The sequence below is a fragment of the Triticum dicoccoides genome, chromosome 3A, assembly GCF_002162155.2.
Source record: "Triticum dicoccoides isolate Atlit2015 ecotype Zavitan chromosome 3A, WEW_v2.0, whole genome shotgun sequence".
Classification (NCBI taxonomy): domain Eukaryota; kingdom Viridiplantae; phylum Streptophyta; class Magnoliopsida; order Poales; family Poaceae; genus Triticum; species Triticum dicoccoides.
The window spans coordinates 21,200,125-21,207,485 of NC_041384.1; the positions used below are offsets into that span (position 1 = coordinate 21,200,125).

Here is a 7,361-nt window from a genome sequence, read left to right on the forward strand (position 1 = left end):
GCTGCCGCCGGCCGGTGGCTGCTGCCGTCCGTGTGCTCCGCCGAGCCGGGGACTGCCTGACTGCTCGCCGAGTTAGGGGACTGCCTGACTACTGCCGACCGGCACCCGCTGCCATGAAAAGGGATGCAGAAAATTACATCGCCGGTCGTATAAAAAAACAAATGCAGCAAAACATCGTCAGCGTCGTCATGGGTCGCAGCTAAGACATGAAGCTTGAAGCTTTTTTCAATACCGGTTGTAGCTTCTGTAACCGCTGGTTGCAACTTTTTGTTCTCGTCCATGGCTTTCGACTCTATGGTTGAAGCTTTTTTTATTGTCGGATGAAGCTTTTTTCATCACGATATGAAGCTTTTTGGTCACTGGTTGCAACTTTTCGGCCGGCGGGTGAGCTGCAGTCGTCAATTGGTTTTTCATCTTTTTTGCTACCACCGTTTTCTAGTTTGCTGGAAGCATCACATTTTTTTGCTACCACCGTTGTTTTTGGATGTGAACCACGGGGCGTCGCCACCATTGATTCTGCAGGGGCGAGGGAGAGGTGAGGGGATGGGCAGCACAGGTGAGCAGCGGAGCTGCAACCAGCAACTCAAAAGGCGACGGGCGATAGCGGCGACGGGCGACAGCGGCGACCGGCGACGGCAAGGCAATTTGGCGGGAGGTGACCGGCGAAGGCACGGGAGGCGCCCCGCTTAGTGGTTGGTCGTTTGCTCGTTCATGGCGAGCGCCGGTGGCGCCGCTGCTCTGTTTCCGCTGACCTCGTCAGATTTGGTTTTGAGGAAAAAATCAGAAGCCCCAATCCAACGGCAACACTTGTCGCATCGGTGGCTGGGGCTAGACCGGCCGAACTGTTTGGCCGGTCTGCCCGCGCCTATCACTACACTTTTTTGTAAGCACTCTCACCGGCAAGACGATCTCCCTTAAGGTCCATCCATCAGATACCATGTACTTCCTTTTTCCCAAAATATAAGGGGCGGTTGATAACTTATGGTCTTTGATGCACAACTTTGACCACTAATATATATCAAAATATATAGATTGAACATGTATAAAGTATATCTTCATATTTGTCTTGCAAAACAATTTTATTTTATATTTATGTATACTAATTTTATAGACATATGATACATGAAAAACATAGTCAACGTTGTGCAATGAAAACCAAAAAAGTCAAACAGCACCTTATATTTGGGGAAGGAGGGAATACATTGTCAAGGCGAAGATCCAGGATCAGGAGCGCCTCACCTTCAATAGGAGCTGCTGGACGACGGCCGCACGCTGGCTGATTACGGCATGTACAGTGGATCCACTCTCGATCTCCGCCTTCACCCGCTCCATGAGAAGATGCAGATCCATGTGGTCGAGACACTAACGGGGAGGGCTATGAACCTTGCGATCACAAGCTCAGATACTGTCAACAATGTCAAGGCAAAGATTCAGCACGAGCACGGCTTTCCCATGGACCAGCAATGCCTCATCTATGCCAACAGACAGCTGGATAACAATGAAGGCAACAGCACCCTAGTGAGCGTCAAACATCCGCAACGATGCCCCTCTCCTCCTCGTCCTCCACGGCCGGTGTCCGAGTGGGAGGATGAACATCTAGATGAAGAGGTTACAAGGAAAATTCTATAATCTTGAGGTCAGGAGCCATCTATAATGTCAAGGAGAAGATCCGGAATACGGAAGGCATTCACCCGGACCTACAATGCTCCATATTTAATCTCAAGATAATGGAGGATGGCCGTCCCTTGGCACACTGAAATATCCAGATGTATTTAGTTCCCTATTTTGGGCTCAACCTACGTGGTTGAATATGGTTACTGCACTATGCATGTGGTGTACTCACATGGTCTTCAGACAATACAGGCACGTGCGATCTGGATATTTTGTCATTCTTGTAGACTCTCTTGTGATTTACTACATGCCACTTGAAATTGTCAATGGGAGTATGGCTCGTTAATGTGTTGTGGGAGTACTTTCTGAAGAACTCCTTGGAAGTTCTCAATATATAGTAATTCTAATTGTTGGGTTAATTATTTTTAGTATCTTTTTTGTATGATGGTTGCTATGAATTGACCTAACAAACATTCAAACAAGAAATCAAATTAATCATATTTGCCTGATTAAATTTCATCTATAACCTAGTTAATTCCGAGCAAGCATGCAAAAGTCTTGTGATTCTAGTGTTTGGACGGTGAACTTTCTGCTTCGATCACACCTCAAATGTAACTGATAAAACACTTATTATAAATAAATAAAGAGGAGGTTTAAATAACACCATGCCCAGCCACCGCAGGGACGCCGCCCCCTTGCCTAGATCCCCTGTCGTAGAGGAAGACCGCCGCCCGGGCGCAGCCGCCGCTGCACCCATCGCGACCCCGCCAACCCCCACCGCGGACTCCCGATCCACAAGTGGGCCGCCACCAGAGGCGAGAGAACAAAGTCCCGCCGCCGCCAGCTCTGGCCGGGCCCAGAGGAAAACGCCGGCGACGGCAAGGGAGGCAGTGAAGGGAGAGGGGTGGGAGGCCGGGGGCGCTGCCGCCACCCGTGTCGCCTAGGGGAGGCAGCGACGCGGGGGTCCGGAGGGGATTTTTTTTAATCTTCTCATAATTGTCTCTTTGAAAGTGCAATATGTAGAGCCTTTATTACCTTGGCCTATCGGTGTATTGTCTAGAGCCAACATGGCAACTCTTGTACGCAAGGCATAGATAGTGGCCACATCTATGTTGCATAATCTTTCTCCACATATTTTACTGTAGCAGCTTGAGCAACACTACAACATGGAAATAGCTTGAACAAAGAAAATAATATGGACAAGCTATATAAAAGGGCTAGAAATGATGTTAAGGATAAACCACTATATAAAGTATTGCCATCACTATATAACAGAGGGCGCACAGAAGGTTTTTTTTCCCTCTGTTGTGGACAAGCCAACCTTATCAGTAACTTGAGATTACTTGCCATGCATTTTTTTTCCTTCAATGCGATTTCCACAACCGACACTATCTATACTCAGCTCTGGATCATGACTTGGCGACATCTCCAATAACCTAGCTTGGGATTCTCAAGGAATCAATCTGGTTTGGTGACCACCTACCCATTTGCACGCAGGGAAAGAATTTAACCTTTGCAACACCTCATCCTCTGCAATTCTGGTTCCCTTCTAGCCAGATCTGATGGCCTACAAGCCAACCAACCAAAAATCACTACCTCCAAAAGAGAAATACTTTGGCAGCATGATGCATGCCTCCCATCAGTATTTGCAATGCCACAAAACAGGAATCTAGACAGGGTCCTCTTGAAACCACCTTCACTTCCAGACTTTCATCAGAGAGATGTTTCTGCCACTTGGCATGGAACAAACAACAAATCACCACATGGATTTAGTAGCTCGAAAAATTCTAATTTCCGTCAGAATGGACCCTCATCTTTTCTGGTTCCTGTGAATGAATTACGCCAGGAAAAAAAAGGGTCAGCTTTATTACTGGCTATTCAGTAAGACAGTAACAAATAAGATTCTACATTTATAAATATAATAAATAAACAAAATTAGGAAATAGTACGTAAAATACAGCCATAACATCTTGCATATACTTATGAATTTGCCTGCGTGTCCATCAAGATAAACACATCTAACGTTATGAATACAGCTCCTGTAGGGAAGCTGGCAGGCCTTTTTCTGGCAATGATAGAATTCCTGGACAAGCCTTGATCGATAATCTCTTGACGGAGGAAAGAAGATGCAGCTCCTTAGGCAGCGATAGGATATCAGTGCAATAGCAAAAATCAAGAGGGTGACAAAGTGCTTTGTCTTGTTCTTCTGTGAACCATCTCACATTCTTTGCCTGCAGAGAATAAGGGCATGAGAAACCATTATATATCGAGCAGGTTCGAAACATCAATGCAAATATTACATCTGTCGTTACTAACGGACAGAAGGAACAAACTGGCTCACTGTGCCCCTTATACTGCTTATTTGTAATTACATCTGTTGTTATTTTTATTAGAAGTTCCAAAGCTTGCAGGATCATCTTCACAAGTGTCACGTGAGATTGGCGAAAACTGTCAAACAAAAAGTGAGCAAACTGTCGTACATGCCACAAACAGATAGACAATGCTTTTAGAACGGTAGCCACCGGTGACACGCCTGACATACTGGCAAGAAGGAACACGAGCCCAGAACAAAGCATGTTTAACACTAAAGTTAGCTTACAACTTTTGAAGCCCGGAACAAAGCATGCTTTCAGATAATTATGTACCACTACCAACTTCACTGAACCATTGCATACACACAAGCTTCAAGCCGAACCTCCTAAGGTAGCAAAGTTAACAAAGGGCATTTCAATATATGCTTTCCTGTGAGCCATCTGTTTGTTTGTCCAGCAAAGAAAATTGTGTCCACATTTCTAGGGCAGGTTTACAGCTCTGGAAAACATTCTTGGATATGTTTTTCAAATCCTAGTAGGAGAGAAAGCCTTGCAGCATAAATTGGAATCCAAATTAACGTCCGTAATCACTTGACCCAACTAGTAGGCTTGCACATCCACTCCTCAAACCAAATGAGTTCAATTAAGCACATATTTTTCTTTAATATCTATACCCTTGAAATCATACCACCCAACAATGCCATGAAAGGTTATTGTGTAATAGTTTTCTTCATCCAGCAGCATAATAGGTGTCTATTTTGTCAGCCACAATTCATACAGTTTACATACATTTGGCCAATGGGCATATTGGCTAGAGTCGGTGAGTAGAGTCGACAGGGAACACACTCGAGGCAGGAGACAGTAGGATTTTTGCGACACGTTCAACCTGCGTCATTTTTGCTTTCTTCCTTTTATACACGAAAATAACAAACTGGCTGCAAAAGATCCGTTGATCCCGCGCCATCCCACGAACTGTTCGTGGCCAGGAACAAACTAAACAGAAAGAGATAAAATCCCAGACCAATTCTGCCGCTGCACGAACACAGTGTGCCTCTCGCCATTATTCAGAGTAAGGAAAACAACCTGACATGCCCATGCATAACAAGATTAACAACAATAATAGACAAGATAAGTGTCTTCTCCAGTGTCCCCTTCCTCATCACCTTCTCCACTGCTTGATGTAGCCGGACAAGGCACACTGAACATAAGTCGGTTCAAGACCGAGCATCTTTTCAGCAGAACACTGCTTGACCGCTTCCAATGTTCCCTCTTTGATGTTAATGGCAAGCATCCATGCAACGGGCGGGCGGATGTCCAGTCTAGCCATGATATAGACAACATCATCGTCACACAAGCTCAAAGTCGGCCCTCCATGAAACACCTTGTCCCAGCTCAACCTCTTGCCACCCGATACCTTAGGGAAACTTGAACCTGTGGCAGGCACATTATCAGCATTGACAGTGAACCTCTTGTGCCACTTCTTTGAGCGGATGTCCCAATTCCATGTGGTGACCGTCCAGCCTTGGCCAATGACCCCTTTCTCATTGCGTGTATCAGTACACCGACCAGATTTCAGCTCGACAAACCTGATCACGCCATTTGTTATAGCGACGTCGCGGAACGGCCGCACGTAGATATCGTCAACTCCCGTGCCAAACCGCGACACCAGATCGGAAGGGATCGGAACGGGCCATTGGATCAAACGCATGACCCAGGTTGTTGTCCAGCACGTTGCATAGCAGAATGCCATGCCAATGATTGACCCAGCAGAGTGTTCCTGCTCCGGCGAAGATCACTCTGGTGCCTTGGTGCCGCATCACTTCGTGATGTTGGTATATCTTGGTGTCCATGGCGATGCTGGCCATCTTGTAGGTATAGCGCCACGGCGACGCAGAGTTATCGGAGCAATACACACGGAGGTCGATGCACTTCCTGCTGGTAGAGTCTTCGGTGTGTCGCGATCGCCAGACGAGGGGGAAGACCACGGCGTAGTCTTTGCTGTTGAGATCGGAGCCGCCGAGGGGCACGACGCCGGTCAGCCTGATGTAGTCAGGGTAGCGGTAGGGGGCGGGGAGAAGGCTGAGAGATGGAGCCCCTGGACCCGAAAATGTTTTACGGAACCATGGTTCAGCCGAACCTATGCTCGACACCATTGATTTCTAGACACTATTCATGAGGATCTATGCATGGTTGATTAAAAAATATAGTTGGCATGCATGTCTATTCATAATCCATGCATGGTTGATTAAAAAATGCAGTTGGCATGCATGTCACAGATCCACACGTAGTAGGATGTTAAATCGTACAGCATAGACCATAGGTTCGGCTGAACCATGGTCGTGAATCACGTCTCTCCCCCTGGACCTGCCCTGTAGACGAAGAAATCCTTGTACTCCCTGCGCCTGGAGCCTTCGGTGAAGGGGACGACGAGAAGCATGAACGCGTCCGCCGAGCTCAGAACCAGGGGATCTCCGCCGTAGCAGTCATCCGCCAGACCGGGGCAGTGCACGAAGCAGCGAGAGACGCCGGGCGGGTCCGCGAGCTCGAAGGTCACCTTGATGTCGCCGCTCTGGCTGGTGACGCCGTGGGCGGTTGTGGCGTTGTCGCGGTCGCCGATGTGGCACTTCGAGTCGGTTAGCACCCAGGGGCGACGGGCCGAGCTCCTGAAAGCGGCGGCGGCAAAGGGGTCTGGCATGGCGGCGCGCCGGACGTAAGGCGGGCGGGCGGCGGCGGCGACGGCGACTGGAATTGTGGATTGATAGCGACGATGCGTATCGTCCGGCGATGAGGTTAAGCGACCCGTGAGAAACCGTGTGCGTCACGGCCCGTTTAATTAATTTACAGGATTTTTTTTGAAATGAATTTACAGGAATTATTAGGGCGATCCTATAGAAACACCCGTGTGCTTCAAGAAAGCTTTTTTTTAGACAACCTCACGCGACTTTTTATTTCAAACCGTCACAATGTTTATATGGACGAACGGAATCCCGTCGGGCTGGCCGAACCAAACATGACGGCCAGGTCTCAAAGATAAAGCATGTCTCCCTAGGTTGTGAGCCTCAACATTTGAGCTCCTAAATTCATGAACAAAAAAATAGGAACTAAAAGTAGATTGTTGTTGCTTGATCTCCTTGATGATCGCCCCATAAGCAGCTCCACTTCCACTCTGAATTTCTTCTATCACTCCCTTGCAGTCGGATGCGAGTTGGATCTGCTGAATATGTAAATCTGCCGCCAAGTCCAGCCCCTCCCGGATGGCCATTGCCTCCAACGTAGCTGGATCACCATTGTTGAACACTATAGCAGACGCTCCAAGGAATAGGCCAGCTTGGTCGCGACAAATAGCTCCCACAGCTCCAACATGTCCCTGACGATGCACTGAAGCATCTACATTCAGCTTCGCATAGTTTTCCGGAGGTGCAAACCAGCCTGATGGCC

At 47.8% G+C, this 7,361-nt stretch overlaps 1 pseudogene; it reads left to right on the top strand.

Moving 5' to 3' along the window:
* Positions 1-711: 711 nt before the first annotated feature.
* Positions 712-7,361, top strand: part of LOC119271783 — an 87,771-nt pseudogene continuing 81,121 nt past the window's right edge.